The 18,878-nt window shown below is 42.1% G+C and overlaps 1 protein-coding gene and 1 pseudogene across 3 annotated transcripts in view; both read right to left on the bottom strand.

The window, feature by feature from the left end:
- The window catches only part of ACSL6 (acyl-CoA synthetase long chain family member 6), a 76,946-nt gene extending 71,437 nt beyond the window's left edge, over nt 1-5,509 (bottom strand). For 2 of the 3 annotated variants that reach the window (XM_061617072.1, XM_061617071.1), the window contains exon 1: nt 5,401-5,509. The gene's annotated coding sequence lies outside the window, so the exon portion shown is untranslated. Of the gene's footprint in view, nt 1-2,388; nt 2,491-5,400 lie in introns of those variants that run through there. The other variant, XM_061617073.1, reaches the window with a different exon arrangement.
- On the bottom strand, nt 4,181-7,407 carry LOC133378775 (kelch-like protein 13; annotated as a pseudogene).
- Between the last annotated feature and the right edge of the window lie 11,471 nt (nt 7,408-18,878).

The raw sequence follows: 18,878 nt of genomic DNA, 5'->3' as shown, positions 1-18,878 counted from the left end.
CATGCACATTATCCTTAAGCAAATATTGGACTGGGCTGGACAAGAAACACAGCACTCAAGAAACATAGTTTAGACAGTTAAAACCTTATGTGCAATGTCACCATTAACTTGCATTCCAATTCTAAACATATTCTAACAGTTTCATTGCCTTCAATGGATGTCCAGATGGATGTTACTTCCAATCTCAAGCACACTCGAGACTGAAGACTGGGTATCACCCAACCAAAGCTGAGCACCTTTAAATCTCATTTATTATGATGGAAGAAGCAAGCATGTGTTAAGACTTTTCCCACTGAAATTAATGGGACCCAAAAGTAGACAGTTTGGTGTAGTGGTTAAGGTGTTGGACTATGACCTGGGAGACCAGGGTTCAAATCCCCACATAGCCATGAAGCTCATTGGGTGACCTTAGGCCAGTCACTGCTGTTCAGCCTCATGAAAACCCTATTCATAGGGTCACCATAAGTCGGAATCGACTTGAAGGCAGTACATTTATATTTTTTAAAAGAACTTAACTTTGGCTGAAATCAGGCCCTTAAATTCTCATGTAAATATAATATACAACAGTCTACTAACATCACTAGATGGTTGCCATACCTGCTGTATTACAAAGCAGGCAAGGCACAGGAAGTCAAATAAAAACTACTTTTGGAGCGAGGGGTTTTTACTTCATTGTTGGTTCCAAAGGCAGCCTGTAATTCAAAGTCAAATCAAGGAGACAACAGTTGAGAAGCAGTTTACCTAACAGTGCAACTTCCCAACCTGTCTCATAATATGCTCTTGGGGACCCTGGGAGCAGCAGTTTGACATGTAAATGCGCCCATCTTCTCATTGTGTTCAGGAGAAGCCAACAGAGTTGGAAACAACTGTGAAAAGAATCAGAAAGTCTCATGATCTTTCTTTTAAGCTCTGCTAAATTTGTGCAAAACCCCATCAGTATGAAGACATCATTTCAAAATTGTTCTTCTCTGACTTGCAGTATCCACTGTTACTCTAAAGGAATGAGGAAGCTGAGGCAGAATTTTAATGCCACATGAACCTCCAAAGTTGCATCCATAACCAAGAACCCTGCTATCTCAATTTCCTTTGCTGTTGTCTAAAGAAAAAAGTATATCAACTCCAACCTTTAGCATTGCTAGCCAGTGCTTATCTAACATCTTATTTAGAAATAATTGCCTCCTAAAGCTAACTACTTTTCTTTTTAAGGAAACATCTATACTGCCACATATTTCCAACTCTAGCTTCTTGGCTCTGTCTGTGGTACACAATAAGAAGTCAAAGTCCACTTAGCCACATAAACATGAAAAGGCTGCCCTAGTCTACAATGCTATTTGTTCTTTCATGTTTGAATTGACTAGAGCTTAGGAAACAAAGTGTTTATTGCCTCAAAAATATCTGAGATTAAAGGGGTCAGGGACAGAAGCCCTAGATTTGCTGAAATGCTCATCCACACCATAAGCTTTTTAAATACTTAAAAAAATGCAGTCTGATGACACTCTACTGAGTTAGATAACCAGTTAACAAAATCTTGGGCGACTGGTAACATTGGCGCCAGCACCTTAGTTAGTATGATCTATTCATCACTGGAAAGAAGACAAATACATAGGAAGACACACGCACACACTTATGCTAATTTGTTTTCTAAAAAATTCTGAACAGCAGCCAAAGCTATTGTAGTAAAGGTATTCTGCTGCTGCTTGGGTTGCTCATACAATTATTTGTTCCACTCTATTAAAATTTGAGTTTGCTCTCAGCGTTTCTCCCTCAGGTTACTGTTATATACATATAGCTCTCCAGGCATGTCAGTGGGAAACTAAATGCAATATTCACTACATCTCAGAGTTATTTTTCATTCAACTGACCTCACATTTTCCAAAGGAGGATCAAGTGCATCAGCTCTTTATTTCCATATTATTAGATTAGTAAAAATGTTATACATCATTTATTACAGAACACTTACTTTTCATGCTTGCAAATCTTAGGGTCTTCATATACAGATTCTATTATTTTCCTTACAAAGAAAGAATGAACAATGTGTGACATCATAGTGCTTCACTAAACTTCCAGAGCTTTTTCAAGTAAATATCACCCAACAGAAAGATTCCCTTCCTCCCAAGTGTTTGTTTCAATGCTAAATACTCAGTGCATTTTGAGGCAAGATTTTTGTACCAGCAGCTCCAAGGGATCAGCAGTGTTTCTGAGATCAAAAGTTGGTCCTTCATGGAGAAAACAAACAAAAAAAGACTTTGCCTTCTTTTTTTATTATTTTTTCCTTAATAACAAATATTAAGTTTTTAATTTTTGCAGGCTTTGGCATTCATGCGCAGCAAGTTTCTTTGCTCAATCCGTATATATCCACAAGAACATGAATAAAACACAGTTACTTACTTGGTCCAAACAGGGCTTTTAAGATTCCCACACCCAAACATATCCTTTGACTCAGAGCTACCTCTTCCTCATTGCCTTAAGAGAGCAGCAACATCAGCAGCAGCAGCAACAGTAGCAGAAAGGGAGATGCAGTTCTGAGGGGACCGGCAAGTTCCTCCAAGACTGCAACATCACTCCACCGTTACTAAAATTCAAAAGAACAATGGAAGCTCCGCCCCCTCTCCAAGTCCCTGAAAGTCTGGCAGGATTGCCTTTCTGATACATCCAGTTTGCCATTGGAACAGATGTCCTGAGTTCACGCTCAGAATCCACTATTCTGTTCTGGAAAGACACCACATCATGAACCCCTGCAATTCCTTCCTCCCTTCCCCACAAACCTGCAGCACAGAGCTAAACAGCTCCCATTAGCTTTCATAGGAATTCTCAGCCTGCTTAAGAAAGGCAGGATATGATCCTAGAACTGCTTACCTGGAGGTCAATCCACTAAAATTAGATTAATTTATTTAGAATAAGGATGCCAACAGAGGAAAAAAACCTCTGCGATAAATAAGGGAAAAACAATATAGTTGTGAAATCAAGGGCTTGCATGCCATAGCAGCATGAGCAGAGACAAAAAGCCTAGAAGTCTCTACCTGGCACTTAGATATACACTTGTGTGGCAATAAGCAAGCAAGCAATTCACAGAGATGGAGCTGCCACTTTTGGGGAGGCAGAAGGAAGTGGCAGAAAGGCAGCCGCTTATTTGCATGTAGTGGAAATAACATTTGGAAACTGTTAACATTAATCACAGACAAGTTGTGTAACAGTCTGAAAACTTAGAAGATCCACTGTAGTGGGTGTTGAGTCACATAAACATCACAAAACTTAGTATATATTGTCAGGCATTCACAAAATTCACCTAGGACTGTTAGCATTCACATACGAATGTTGGCATCACAAAACTCCAGGCATTCATATAAACACAAATAAAATAATGATTTGTTCAGCACTGAGGCAGAACAAAAACAGCCATATGTCTTGAAGGTAGCATACATGGTCACCACAAAGAATATGCCTGAAAGTTTGAAGCTAGCCATTTCTCTATCTTGTTATCTACTTTCCTCTGCTAGATGTTTTAGATGCTAGAATGTATAACTTAACAAAAAGCATTGTTTTCATGTACTTATCACAACATATCCACAGTTACCACACAGTGTTTCATGCAGTTAAATATCAAATGGCTTTGGAGCTTGATATCTGAAGTCCTGCCTCCTTCCACATAAACCTGCTCTATGAATTGTCATCATCATTGTAGCACCTATTCTGTGTTCCACCACCAAGGGAGATCTAACCAACCATAACACAAAATAAGGTCTTCTCTTGGACAGCACCCCAGTTGTGGAAGTCTCTTCCAAAAGACATTTGAAAGGCTCCTTCATTGAAGGTTTTTAGGCAGACAAGACCTTTTTTGTTTTGCCATCCTTTTGATGGGGTGTAACTTTGCTGCTGTTGTTTTCATTTTGTTTTGTTTACATAGTGGTTTTACCGTTCTCTATTTTTGCTGTATCAGGATTGTGTTTTTATTGTTGAGAACTGCTTTGGGAGCCAAAAGACAGGATATTAATGTTTTATAAAAAAGTATTGAGGTCCTGCACACATCATCAGAGGTATAGGTTGTACTGCAATCTGCAGAGACTGAAAATCTAGGTCTCCTTCACAATTTAGGCTGCAAAGCTAACCATGTCAACTCAAAATCAAGTCCCATTGAATTAAATGGGGCTTACTCCCAGGTAAGTGGGGTTAGAACAGCAGCTCAAGCAAAGCTGCTGTACATTACAGCCACCAGGGACAAGCCCACTTCTGCCATGGGGAGTGGCTTGAAGCAGCTTGTTCCTGGTGGCTGTAACGTGCAGCAGCTTTGCTTGGGCTGCAGTCCTAATCCGACCTTGCAGACTAATTGAGTGATATACTGCATATCACTATCTCTATCTCTCTGCTCCTTCTGAATCGGGAGAGGTGGTTGAGGTGTATTGTCCTTGGGAGGGAAAACTGTCAGAATACAGGCATGGATACTCCCAAGGGATTCTGGGAGGTCAAAAACTTTGTACCACTCATACTTTTCTGGGTCATACTTCTGGACTATTTCTACCATACAATGGTTATTCCATGAATATCCTCCAACAACGTATATTTTATTTTCAAACACAGGCATCCCAACATCACTCTAGCCATGCAGCATAGCAGCAATCGGTATCCACTGGTCCAGGGTTGGCGAGTAATATTCACAGCTTAGAACATCATCATAATCACTGGTTCCTCTAAAATGGTTCCCACCAATGACATAAAACTTGTCACCAACAGTGCACATGCAGCGAAGGCCCCTAACTGTGGTCATAGGAGCCTTTTCAGTCCATTAGTCTGTATCAGGGTCGAAGCACATCTGCTCCTTCTGGAAAGTGCAATCGGGATGCCTCCTGAAATATACATCAGCCCCCCATATACCGTCCCAGCATGGCCATAGTGGGGCTTGTCCTTTTTGCCACGTAGCTCCATTTGTCAGAAAGACCTGGGGCCAATACCCTAACCCCCAGGACAATTGTCCCGGACCAGGCCCAACCCCTTGACTCTCCTTACCAGGGCTAAGTTAATCCCAGCACCAACCCTGTAAGGTAGGTAGACTGCCACCACCCCTTAACTTCGTTTCCCATTCTGAGTCAAGGGGAACTCAGAGCACCAACTAGACTGACAGAGATTCCTAAGAGCAAGAACTAACTTTACACTCATTGCTCTAGAGCCTCCAGCCAAATCCAATCCAGTAGTCAGTAGCTTTGTAGTCTCGTTTCAGAGCCACAGCCCCAAGTAACACACACCAAGTAATATGAGGTAGTTTATTAAATATAATTAAAGTGAATATAAAAAGAGCAGCATACAAATTCCTTAGAGCTAAACACCCTTAAACAGGGCTAGGCATAGTCAGTATCCATTCAAAATACAGTGAGAAGTTCTACACAGATATAACATAACAAAACTTACCCAGCCTAAGCTAAATACTCGCAAACAGGGAAGTATAAGAGCTGGGGCCCCTGACTCCTTATACCACTGGATATCACATAAGTAAGTCAAACTGGAAAAGGACAATTTGGTGAAGGATAACCCCTCTTTTATAGGAATTTGCCCAGCAACAGTGAGAGGGCCAATTAGCCAATCATGACACCTCTTGATGATGGAATAGTCCAAAAATTCACTGCAAGGGCAGGCCTACTAATTTACAGCTACTTAGGCCTCCTGGCCTTAGTACTAGGCAGTACAGGTAAGATTCAGCTGCCTCCCTTTAGATCAACAGGCTGCAGCTGGATGGTAAGAGATCCTCTAAATTTTATCAGCTGAAAGCATCCCAGGAACCTATGCAGGATATTCCTCCTAATCTCTTTAGGCAGGGCCATTCTACTTTGGCCAACCTTGCTGTTCTTGACACCATTCATTCATCCTTGGATTGTAGCACTCCACTGTCGCTAATTCACCAGCTGCATTTCAACCACCAATTGCATACAGATGTCCTTTGAGGGCACTTAGGTGGAAGAAGGTTCACTTTTCATTTAAAGAAGCCACTTGCATCACTTATTATACTGAGGATCAAGCCTGAACACTGTGTCAATGATCATCTTTCCTTTGGTGTCATAATTGCTCTGTCCGCCAACAAATAGAAGAAGGTCCCAATGACAGCAATGCCATGCTGGCAGCAGGCATATCCATGGGCACCAGAGACCTCCACTCATGTGCTCTCTCATCGCACATCCGCAGCTCCTTGCTGGCAACCAGTCACTGCTGGAGCACTCCCCCAAGCATAACCAAGTGGGTGCTGTCCATCCTTTCTGACTGCATCACTGGCTGCATGTAGAGCAACACTTGGTTATTGCTGGCTTCCAAGAGCAAGGTGACACATGTGTTGTCAGTCCTCATGAAATCCACTATTTGGCTGTAGTTGATAAGATCCTGCAGAGTCATCAGAGGAAACCAGATGTTCTTCATGAGTTTTGCTGTGCATTCCATCCGTGGCTGCTCATACCGCAGCCAGTGGCAGGCAGCCTTGAAGAACTCCAGCTCTGTGCAGAAGGCTATTACTCGAAAGGACAAAGGGGAGTTTCACAAGCTCACCGGTACTTAACAATGCTGGGATGTTCTTGAGGATGAAATTGTTCACGTATTTATCCACTTCTATGAGGTTGTATGTGTTGGTGATCAGCCCCACCTCGACAGAGTTCTCTAAGGAAACCCCAGATCTAAGAAACACTTTAGAAAAGTCCAACACAGGTAATATCTGTAAAAAGCTGGCAGCTTCTAGAGTATCCTGAAGGTTGTCCATGTTATGAGAAAGTTTTACAGTACAAACAAAATCAATGACCTTCTTTAAACCTATTTTGTTCACGCTGTGGAGCTTAATGCACATTAAGTCTTGCTCTTTCATCCCACCTGTGAACATGGCCTTGAAGTAATCACTAACACATGCCATCATTGCCCTATGAACCAGAAACATTTTGTCACCTCACATCACAAAGCAAACTTATCCATAGCTGGTCAAAACCCTGCAGTATCACAGAACTGCGAGTGTTGCTGGTGAAAAATCCTGTGGTTCCTGCCTTTGATGTCTGCAGATGGGCAGATACACCCATATTGCTGCTCCCAATTGATACTTTCATGTGATGGTCTTCCTCTTCAACCAGAGATAAAGTCTCTCTCCCCATCATCACACTGATATGTCTTCTTGGCTGTTTGCACACCCACAGCTGCCCCCCAAGTCCATCTGTGTTTAAGATGACCCCAAAGTTGTGAGGAGGCGGTGATGGGGCAACCAGGAACCACTCCCCTGCTCTTCTCTAACACAGTATAATAAGATCTCAAATGGCTAAAATAACCACCACCAACATAAATCAACATTAAGCTAACCCACAGGCAGGGCTGGCTCTAAAGGGTGGCAAGGTTGGGCCCTGGTCCGAGGGCCCTGTGGCCCAGAGGGCCCCTCTTTAGGGTGGGGGAGTAGCGCTCCCCTTCTGCGATCCACGGCAGAATCGCTGCCACAGAAAGCATTGCCCTCCCATTCCCTTGCTCCGCCTACCTTTCCTGTGTTTTGTGGCTGCACGCGCAGCGCTGCCCTTAACCAAGATGGAGGCCAAGGTTTCCCTAAGAGGCTGAAGTGACCGCTGCCATCTTGGTTGATGGCAACCCTGCATGTGCATAGCATGCATGCGTGCCATCAACCAAAATGGCGGTGGAGGCTTCAGCCCCTTAGGGAAACCTCAGCCGCCATCTTGGTTAAGAGCAGTGCTGCGCACGCAGCCACAAAACACAGGACAGAAAGATAGGCGGAGCAAGGGAATGGGCGGGCGGTGCAATCCATGGCAGCATGTGCCAGGGCCTAGGGTAGGCTGGAGCCCAAGGGCCCTGGCATGCCTGGAGCCGGCCCTGCCCACAGGGCCATAAAATCACTCTAAAGCAGACTGGAATAAAAACTGATTTAGACCATTTCTATGCTGCTTAATATATCAAAATATCTCTAAGTGGTTAACAGAAAATTAAATCAGCAATGACAACTTAAACAAAAAATTTAACAAAAATATACATTACATTATAATATAAATATAATACAAACAATATAAAATGTTACATTAACAGAAATTGCTAATAAATATAAACCGGCATCAATGCCTTCTGACACTCCTCTCCTCCCAGCCTCCTGGCTCTTACCAGGGAGGACTCCATGCATCTACCCTGGCTCTCACCCAGGGCCCAAACACAGCTCATCCCCCAAAATCATCTTGCATCAAGGCAGAAGCGGCTGTCATCATCCTAGTCTCTCACTCTAGGCCTGTTTTTATGGGCAGGCACCAAGGTGAATGGAATTCTCTCCTTGGCCTCTGCACATCTCTCCTCTTCCTCCAGCTACTTTACTGTAGGGCTTGCTTTTGCATGCAGGCGCCAAGGCAGATGGAGCTTCTTCAGGCTACCCACAGCTGTCAGTTGTGCTGCACATACCCAGTTCCAGGCTACAGCAGGTATGGGTTAATGACTTTCCCAGAGGGTTAAAACAAGACACACCCCAATACACAGTCCTTTCTCTTGTGTCTTTTCTAAAAGCAGACTAGAGGGGGCTGTATGTATCTCCACGGAGAGGATATTCCACAGATGGAGAGCTGCCCTGTGCCTGGCATTCACTAATGTAATTGCTTTCATCAGTTGACCAGACAGCAGAGCCTTCAAGGCTGACCTTAGTGCTTGGGAAGGTACATATGGGTGCAGGCTGCCGTTCAGACAGGGATGTTCCTCTGTTCATTCAGATCCTTGGGGAAAACTCTGCTCTGGGTCCCACCGCTATCAGATGTACAGTTAGCAAAGAAAAGGAAAACAGCCCTCGCCATACTGGTACCAATGTAATAAAACAGCCTGCCCTGGGAGATCAGATTGGCCCCTTCCCTAGTGGCCTTTAGACACCAGACCAAAATGTTTTTATTCTAACAGGTCTATGATTTGGTTTAACTTTTAATTATTTGCTGCAGATTAACTCTCTATTAGTTGGCTTGTGCATCATTTTTAGTTTATTACATGAGTGATTTCAAATTACATTGTTGCAGGAAATCATCTCACTTCAAGATGGAAAGGTGGGTGGGGCATAAATATTTTAAATAACCAAACAAATAACAAGCTGACATGGACAGTTTCATTATCTGTGCTCAGACAGATGGTTCAGGAAGCATGAATTCACACCAGGTTGATGGTAAGAAAATCTCTTTCCCCCCCACAAACCAATCCCATGAGTGGGCTATGTGACTGAGCCCTTACTCTTTGGGAGCAACAAACCAACAACTCTGTATCAGTAAGACAACATAACAAATGGAGCCTTCAAAAATAACACATGCATAATGATCCAGTATGACTAATTGCATCTTTTTAATTGCAGCAAGTGTTCTGTAATTAGACAACTAGTCTAATTAGCAAGCTAGTAACCTTCTAACTATTTCTCACAGTGCGTTTCAGATGCCTTTGTATTGCTTATGGAGCTAACAAGATATGGTATAAAACAGCATTTGAAAGCTTCAAGCTGAAACATGCTTTTCTGCAACTAGACCTTCCTTTCTTCTAACCCAATACTGTCTACTCTGACTGGCAGCAGCTATCTAAGGTGACAGGCTGGGGTCTTTCACATCACCTGCTACCTGATCTTTTAACTGGAGATGCCATGTACTGAACCTGGGAGCTTCTTCATACAAACCATGTGCATCACAACTCAACTATGGTCCATCTCTTATGGGTCATCATTCATAACACAACTTATGATGTTATGAGTCTCACCCAGCCTAGTTGACAAATCACCTGGCCACAGTAGGCAACAAAGAATCCCATGCAGGTGAGTTCCACACCCCTAGCAAGAAGGAGCTGTTCTGAAGTAGCTCCCACATTACTTGAGTAATGTTAGAACAGGGTCTAAAAGTGGGCAAGGTTGAAGGGGAAGGGGAAAAATACACTTTCAGCAGCAAGTTCTACCTACACTGACCAGCTCGAAGTCCCATTACATCAATACATCAGTTGACTTGCACAACCCCGGCTGTACTTCTTCCACGGTCTAATCAATCCTATGCATTCTACTCACAAGGAAGTCCCATTTAATTCCATGGGACTTACTCCCAGGTAAACCAGTATAGAGCTGTAGTCAGCTTTCATCCTGTCCTGCCTAAATCCTCCTAAGAGGTTTCCCATCTCATAGTTTACCAAGAAGAATTCAAAGCTTCATTGCTATTCACAAGTAGCAATAATCTTTAAAACCCTGACTATAGCTAGACACAGCATTTTGTAGATAAATATAAGTGTAGTGCCTGCAGTCCAGGCTAAGCTTGTCTTTTGCATAGTCATGGAATATGTGAGGGGTTTAAGGAAAGAAAGAAGTATTGGGGATTGCTGGAGGCAAGCAGAATTGTATGGGGAGAGCCACGAAGAAGGAATTTAGATTCTGAATATTATGGACATTGGCTAAGAGATCCTCGCATCCAGAAGAAGGAATTTAGACTCTGAATATTATAGACAAGGAAATCATTGGCTAAGAGATCCTCGCATCCAAAAGCAAGTCATAGGTCCATGGTGGATAACACTGGCTATAGATACATTTCAAGTCTCAAAAGCTGGAATTAAGAGGTAGCATTGCTGATTTACTTGTACCACTCTTTCTGGTTGCCCTGTTCAGATTTTAATTTACACTGAATAAGGCCAGTGCTTCCTTAATAGGCTTGAGTGCAATTATTTTTCTACTCACATCCAATAGGACCCAGAAGCTTAAATTTATTACTAAGGAGCTGGAAGATCTGCTTCAGGAGGCAAATATTCTTCTGGTCAGTTGCTGAAAACTTTGCTTCAGTGCTGTTTCAGGCATGCTCACAATGCAGTTCAGTCACTCAAATGTGGCTCATACTGTAAAATGAGAATTATTAATAATCAGTTATCCTGGGACAATCCACGTACATGGTGGTTCTAATACCACCACTGGCTGCAATTGTATGTAGACCTACTTAGTTGTAAGCCCTCCTCCATTAAATTCAATGGGACTATGGATGGTACGTTACTAACTTGTCCCTTCAGTGCAAGGATCACTGCTAGCACAACAGAATTTTCCTCCCCTCTCCCTCGCATCCCATGCGTGCCCTGTGCCCTCCCCAAGTCTGCTCTTGAGGTTGGAAGAACAGCTAGAACTGATTTCGGGCACGCAGGGAGAGGAGAAGAGGGAAGTCTCATTGCTCTAGATGTAATCCGTGCATTGATGGGACCCTGACTTATACACTGAACACAACACGTCGTAAACAAGGTTTTGATTAGAGTGCTTTGCTGGGGAAGGGAGGTTGATTCACAGGTTTTGTTCAGAGAAAGAGCTAACTAGCTTCCTATTGTGTTATTCAGATTCCTCAGGGACAGAAAAGTGTGCTGTGAGTATATGTAATCCAGACTGTCAAATGTTTACTGCAGCAGGATATTAAAATTACAACTAACCAAGTCACTCCTGAAGAGCAAATGCTTTCAGTTTGATGAAGTATTCATTGTTTCTGCAGGTGAACATTGCCTTTTGTACTCATCTATTCGCACAACTAGCCACCTGGGGAGTTCCAACCTAAAGGAATCCAACCTTTCTATAGCAACAGGTGTTGAGGTATTGTTGCTTTTAAGTCTATTTGAGTCCATATGAAACAGAACACAACCACAGATGCATACAAAAGAATAGCCTGATAGAGCTTATTTGGTGCTAGATTTCCAACAGAAGATTTCCTGGAGTTAATCCTCCTCTAGGATGCACACCTTAACTTGATGAGGGGTTTTGAGAGTGTCGAAGAAGCTGAGAGCAGTGCCGTCAGGAGTCTAGACCAAGAGGATGGACTCCTAGGAGGGGCACCCAAGGCGGAATGGTCAATGCTGAGACACCAAACTAAAAATGCATCCAGACTCAGAGGAAGGCAATGATAAACCACCTCTGAGTACCTATTACCACGAAAACCTTATGAACAGAGTATCCAAGATATAACACAAGACAGTGCTAGAAGATGAGACCCCCAGGTCGGATGGCACTCAGCGAGCTACTGGAGAAGAACAAAGGACGAGTAGCGCTGTGACTAATGATGCAGCTGGGTCAAAGCTGAAAGGAAGCCCAGAGGCTGATGTACACAGGTGCAAAAGGAGAGTCTGGAGTTGTATAACGTACACAACAGGAACATGGAATGTGAGAAGCATGAACTAGGGAAAGTTAGAAATTGTCAAGCAAGAAATGGAACGCATGTTCTTATGGCTGCGTGGGGACTTGACCTTGGTCTCCCAGGTCGTAGTCCATCACTCTAACCACTACGCCACACTGGCTCTCTGGTGAAAAAAGTGGATAAGAGAAAAATCATTTGAAATGTGGTGTTGGAGGAGAACTTTGTGGATACCATGGACCACGAAAAAGACAAATAATTGGGATGGATTGATTCCATAAAGGAAGCCACAGACCTGAAATACAAAATCTGAACAGGGTGGTTTATAACAGATGCTATTGGAGGTCACTGATTCATAGGGTCGCCATAAGTTGTAAGGGATTTGAAGGGACATAACAACAGCGAGCTGTGTATATAGAGTGACTATTAGTGGACATTCAGTGGCAAAATAAAAGTACTCTGAATATGCACAAATGCACATTCTGCTGCATATTTCAAGGCTGAACCCTAACACTGTTAACAGGCTCTAGAGAAAGGTCTGTTGAACTCCAGCTCATATAATGCCTGGTAGTTACTTAAATGATGAAACCCAAAATTTATATAATGGCTTCTCTACTGTTGTGATTCCCTATTGGTTGCACTTTTACATGATCTTGTGCTGGTTTTGGAGCTCAGTTCCAGTTCAGCTATCACTTGTTATTTACTTTCTCTAACCTAGCAAATAGTTAAAATCATGCCCTTACCTTTGTGGAGCAGCTTAGGGATCCTGCTGCCTCTGAGACTGCATTGTCAGCCACATGTTAAAATATTCCTCTATTTGCAAAATAACTACAGTCACTTCAAACATCCTTGGGCATGTTCTCTACACAAGAACACAAATGGGCACATCTCAGTAATGTAGGAACCAGCAGATGTCATTCTCCCCACCCCAAACGCAAGTCTAAGATAAATGCCTGCAACTGATTTATACTTCTGAGATGAACAAGTTTTCTGGTTAGTTTGTTTTTAAGTGCTTCTTTTGCTCTTGGCCTATTCATTTCAGAGTTGGAGATCCTATGTCCCAAGAATATGGCCAGATTTTTGTTAAAGAAACAAATAATACTCACCTGTTCCACTTGGAATTTGTTAGAAAGTACCTAAGTCTGGCTAATGTGCAATTAGTGGATATCAGAACACCAGTGTTGGCAGGTAAACCTTGCTATCCTATTTGGTTTATTTTATACAAGTTTATACTCCATCTTTCAATAACCAAGACAGTTTAGTAGCTTTGTATATAGGAGATGTTGTTGCCATATAAGTACAGTTGCTTTTTTTAAAAAAACTGGCCCCTGCTTCTGCGTCTTCAACAATAGCTTTGTCTATGTGCACTGTAGGTCATATCTACGTATTTGGAAAAGTCACACCAGTTTAATTTCTGCTGGTCGCACAACTGCTTTAGAAGCCCTAAGGGGTGTGGTGGTAGGGAACCTATATCCTTTTGTGTCCATTCTACTGGTAAAGGAATATGTAAACTTCCACACAGAACTCTTCATCAATTTCAACACAGCAGCTATAGTTATGCCCCACAAAAGTTTTTAAATATTCTAAAGAAAGTTTACAGTCACGTTACTATGTAGCTGAACTTAAAAAGACAAAACCTATGCATTTTTAAACAAACATAATTTTCATGTACTTGACAAAAAGTCCCAGGCAATTCAAAATATTGCATCATTCTTTAATAATATATCATTGGATTATCTTCCCGTCTTTTCAATTAATGAAGGGATGGTATTATACTTCTTAGTTGTTTCACTGGCCAGTTTATACACACGTCTGATATGAAAAAAGCAGCTCTTCCTCCCCCTGCTTCCCCCCCCCCAATAACCCGAGGGAACAATTTACAATTGGAACAGCCACCATGGACACTGCATGTATCTCCGACACTTCTAGGACTCCAGGACTGGTGCTATTTTAGCTAGAGCACATTTTCCAACAAAAAATAAACAAACTAATAACTCCACCTATAGACAGTTAAAGCAGAGTGCATTCAAACACCCTTTAAAGATGTTCAATTACCTCTAGTGCATTTTGAAAGAAGTACACTACATATACTACAGCCTGCAAGGAGAGTTAGAACGATGGTGGTAATGGCTGCTCCATAGGCATTAAAAGCAGAGGGAGATAATCCAGAACCAGAATAAGTTCCTTTACTGCAGCAATTTGCTGTTATCTCTGTAATGCAAAGGAGAAGACATATCAAACATTTTCACAGAATGGAAAGAAATATTTTCATCTTTTAATGTCCACACATCATACAGAACAGCTACAGTGACTGCTTGTAATGGTGGCCATCGCTGTTTGGTTTGCCACCTTTTTTCTTTTTACTGGCCTTGCTCCTATACCTTTAACTGCAGCCATTCAGCCAGAAATTTATGGTTTTCTGTTGTTATTATTAATAATAGCAGCATAGACTCCACTAGTGTAAATGTAATAGGGTTTTTTTTCTTTTTGGATCACTTTATGGTTCTTTATGTTTAATTCCATTTGCTCTTGTCTTGTTCAGAGAGCCAGTGTGGTGTAGTGGTTAGAGTGTTGGACTACAACCTGGGAGAGCAGGCTTCGAATCCCCACACAGCCATGAAGTTCACTGGGTGACCGTGGGCCAGTCACTGCCTCTCAGCATCAGAGGAAGGCAATGGTAAACCACCTCTGAATACTGCTTACTATGAAAACCCTATTCATAGGGTCTCCATAAGTCAGGATTGACTTGAAGGCAGCCCATTTCCATTTTGACTTGTTCACTCACAGAGTGGGCCAGTTCCCACATCATGGTAAGTCATGGTTACCTTAAATATGCAGATTGCTGTTGCGCTGAAGTCCTGCTTATGGGCTTCCCATGGGCACTTGACTGGCCATGAGAGACCAGGATGCTGTACTAGATGGGCCTGTGGCCTGATCCAGCAATGCTCTTCTTAAGTCCTTATACTCCTGCTTAGGGTGGCCATGTATCCTACATTATAGTCGTCTGGAAGAGTTGTTACAGAACAGTGTCCTTTATTTGAGGGCTCTCTAATCCAAGACTGGTTTAAAATAAGGAACTATAAAAAGGCAGAGTAGGAGCCTTGAAGTTACCCATCAACAGTTTGCAGCACCTGGTCAGCAGACTGAGGAGGCGGCACACAAGTCACCTGGTGTCTTCCCCACTATGGCATGATGTGCTAGTATAGTAACTATTTTCAATTATGATTCTATTCATTAGGGATGGGGTTTGCTCTTTGGTTCCGGTCTGTGTTTTGGTTTTCGCAACTGGCTTGTGGTGCCAATCCTGCAACATCCCCCCCCCATTGCTATTGGTGATCTTTCTACCCATAGTCTCTTGAGTTTTCTATTTAAATTTAAATTAGGCAGATCATCCCCTGTCAATTCTGCCTCTTGCCTCAGGATACTGCAGTGCTGACCAAAGATGTTAATGGTGATTATTATCATCTCATTAAGACAGAACTTCAAAGGAATACACATTGCAGCACTTCAGAGCAAAGCTGTCAAATTAGCCGTGGATTTGTTTTTTTAAAAAAAAGCTCGTGGTGCTGACAGTCACAAGCATTAGTACAGGATTCTGACAGAATTTGGTAACAAATCCAAAAATGCTGAAATTCACCCCCATCTCTACTATACATATAAATTACTGTATGCAAACAGATGTCTCCTTTTGTGTCTTTTTTTGGTGAAGCAAATCCTCTTTTGTGGCAGTGCATAACTGACTATGCTACTCCTGCTTCACTGCTCCTCTAGTGCAATCAGAAGCAAAAGCCATGATTCTTGGCCTAGTATTATGTCTGAAATGGTGATGGTGGGGTTTTTTGCTCAAATAAACCCAACAACACAAGCCAAGAATTGTGGTTTGTTGCTTCCGCTTGGGAAGGAGTAAAGTAGGAATCATCTGCATGTTCACTGCTCACTATGACGTGTGACCAAAGTCAGTGTTGTGAGATTCTTCTGGAGCTCTTCACATTGATGTAACTTTAAACACTGCCATTTTGGTGCTTATCCCTGACTCCAAGTTATTCATGAATGTTAACATAGCACACACCCCTCTAGGATGCACACCTTAACCTGGTGAGGGGGTTTGAGAGTGTTGAAGAAGCTGAGAGCAATGCTGTCAGGAGTCTAGATCAAGAGGCTAAACTCCTAGCAGGGGCACCCAAGGCAGAATGGTCAAAGCTGAGACACCAGACTAAGATGCATCCAAACTCAGAGAAAGGCAATGGTAAACCACCTCTGAATATCTCCTACCACAAAAACCCTATGAACAGAGTATCCAAAATGCAACACGAGATAGTGCTGGAAGATGAGACCCCCAGGCCAGAAGGCACTCACCGAGCTACTGGGGAAGAACAAAGGACAAGTACAAGTAGCGCTGTGACTAATGACGCAGCTGGGGCAAAGCCGAAAGGAAGCCCAGAGGCTGATGCACACAGATGCGAAAAGAGAGTCTGGAGTTGTATGACGCACACAATAGGAACATGGAATGTGAGCATGAATCAGGGAAAGTTAGAAATTGTCAAGAAAGAAATGGAACGTATCAACGTTACAATACTTGGCGTGAGCGAATTAAACTGTATGGGAATGGGACATTTTCAATCAGGCAACTACAAAATATTTTATGCAGGAAATGAGAAATTAAGAAGAAATGGGGTTGCTTTAATAGTGAGAAGTGATGTAGCAAAGCAACCAGGAGCTACAAGCAAGGTCTGAGCGAGTGATATCAATGAGATTAAAGGGGAAACCTATTAACATAACCATCATCCAAGTCTATGCTCCAACGGCAAATGCAGAAGGAGAGGACTTGGAGAGATTTTACCCAGAAGTACAGGAAGAAATTGATCACACACCAAAACAAGATGTGCTGATAATCATGAGGGACTGGAATGCAAAAGTAGGGAACAGGGAAGAACTAGGAATTGTGGGGAAATGGGGCTTAGGAGATAGAAATGAAGCAGAAGACTTATTGAATTCTGTGAAGCCAATGATTTGTTTCTTGTGAACACATTTTTTGAGCAACCGAAAAGACAACTGTACACGTGGACATCTCCAAATCGTCAACATAGGAATCAAATTGATTATATAACTGGTAGCAGAAGATGGAGACGTTCCATACTTTCTGCAAAAACAAGACCACAAGCAGACTACGGTACAGATCATGAACTGGTCATATTGAAAATCAGAGTAAAGCTAAAGAACAACAACAAAGCAATCATAACGCCAAAATACAATTTAAATAACATCCCAGAAGAATATAAAGATCAAATAAGGAACAGATTTGAGGCTTTAAACTTAGTTGACAGAGAACCAGAAAAACTATGGACTGAAGTTAGAGACATTATCAGGGAAGAATACAAAAACAATACCTCTAGTTAAAAAGAGAGAAAGACCTCAATAAATGACTGATGAAACTCTTAAAATGGTTAAAGAGAGAAGGAAAGCAAAAGCAAGAGGAGATAGAAACACCGTCAGAACCCTAAATGCAATAATACAGCGGCTAGTACGTAGGCACAAAGAGAATGATTACAATAGTTACTGTATAGAAGAGGACAACAAAAAGGGAAGAACAAGAGCCCTATTCCAAAAGATTAGAGAAATGAAAGGGAAATTTAAACCAAGAGTAGGGATTTTGAATAATCAACAGGGGAACACACTGACTGACCAAGATGAAGTAAAAGGAAGAGGGAAGCAATACAGTGAAGAACTCTATAAAAGAGATGCAAGGATGACAGATTCATTCATGGAAGAACTGTATGATGAAGAACCAGAAATTTTAGAATGTGAGGTGAAAGCTGCTCTTAAAATACTTGGTAGAAACAAATCACCAGGAATAGATGGCATACCAATAGAGCTGCTATTGAGATTGAATCTGTCCAAATTTTGACTAAAATCTGTCAAGAAATATGGAAAACTAAACAATGGCCCACAGACTGGAAGCATTCCATATACATCCCAATTCCAAAGAAAGGGGATCCCAGAGAATGGTGTAATTATTGAACTATTGCCTTAATATCCCATGCAAGTAAAGTAATGCTCAAGATTCTACAGCAAAGGCTCTTACCATATACGGAGCAAGAAATGCCACATGTCCAAGCTGGATTTAGAAAAGGAAGAGGCACCAGAGATCATATCGCAAACATACGTTGGATAATGGAACGGACCAAGGTATTTCAGAAGAAAATCACCCTGTGCTTTACAGCAAAATATTTGACTGTGTAGATCATGAAAAACTATGGAATGCTTTAAAAGAAATGGGGGTGCCACAGCATCTGATTGTCCTGATGAGCAACCTATACTCTGGACAAGAGGTTACTGTAAGGACAGAATATGGAGAAACCGATTGGTTCCCAATCGGAAAGGGTGTGAGACAGGGGTGTATTTTATCACCCTATTTGTTTAATCTATACGCAGAACATATCATACAGAAAACAAGATTGGACCAAGATGAAGGAGGTGTGAAAATTGGAAGGGGAAATATCAATATTTAAGATATGCAGATGATACCATACTTTTTCTGTGGGTGCATTTGACAAGTTAAATTTCCATACCTTTCTGTTGCTTCAGTCATATCGGTTGCTATCTGCTGCTTGTCAGAACATGTGTATGTGCATGTGTGTCCCTCCCATCAATCCCTCCTTCCACTTCCTTTCCTATTCTGGGCATGCAGACAAGAATTTCTGTACCTGTGTGCATGCAACTGAATCACCAAAAGTATATGTAATCCTATGAAGGAAACAAGGCAGGAAATGGAGGTCAGACAACAGCAAATAG

This window comes from Rhineura floridana, chromosome 3 (genome assembly GCF_030035675.1).
Source record: "Rhineura floridana isolate rRhiFlo1 chromosome 3, rRhiFlo1.hap2, whole genome shotgun sequence".
Lineage (NCBI taxonomy): Eukaryota > Metazoa > Chordata > Lepidosauria > Squamata > Rhineuridae > Rhineura > Rhineura floridana.
Note: the sequence above shows the minus strand (reverse complement) of the source record. Positions and strands in the feature narration are given on the sequence as shown.